This window comes from Fukomys damarensis, unplaced genomic scaffold (assembly GCF_012274545.1).
Source record: "Fukomys damarensis isolate Sample0158 unplaced genomic scaffold, DMR_v1.0_HiC HiC_scaffold_14, whole genome shotgun sequence".
Taxonomy (NCBI): domain Eukaryota; kingdom Metazoa; phylum Chordata; class Mammalia; order Rodentia; family Bathyergidae; genus Fukomys; species Fukomys damarensis.
Genome location: NW_022900926.1, coordinates 65,842,832 through 65,843,272, shown reverse-complemented (window position 1 = coordinate 65,843,272; position 441 = coordinate 65,842,832). Strand labels below are relative to the sequence as shown.

Genomic DNA, 441 nt, shown 5'->3' with positions numbered 1-441 from the left:
GCCGCACACTCTCCGCGCACCCGCCGTCCCCTCCGCGCCCTGCGCGGCCCCGGATTATCGCCTCGCCCGTGGGATATCCAGACCACCGCTTTCTAATCGGCCTCCGCAGGAAGCCTCCGCCGCTCTCTTGGGAATTAAACTGAGTATCTGGAGGCTTGCGCGCTCTCGCTTTTTCTATTTCCATCTCTATCTCTACCTATCTCTATCTATCTCTATCTCGGAGACGCTTAAGACAAAACCAGGAAGCAGAAGACCCTCACCTACTCGTTCGTGGCTTGGAAGAAAGAAGAAAACCGCAAATTGCGCCCCCGCGCAGCCGGAGCGAGCCCTTTCTCTCTCTCATCGCGGAGCGCGGCTCCCCGAGGCGGATCCACCGGACCGCAACCCCCGAGTGGGGGCCGAGACCGCCCGGGGTGGGAGTCCGGTCGTCCCACCTGACCG

General features: G+C 62.1%; 1 protein-coding gene across 1 annotated transcript in view; it reads left to right on the top strand.

The window, feature by feature from the left end:
- The window catches only part of Dll1 (delta like canonical Notch ligand 1), an 8,855-nt gene that overhangs the window by 1,038 nt on the left and 7,376 nt on the right, over positions 1-441 (top strand). The window lies entirely within an intron of this gene.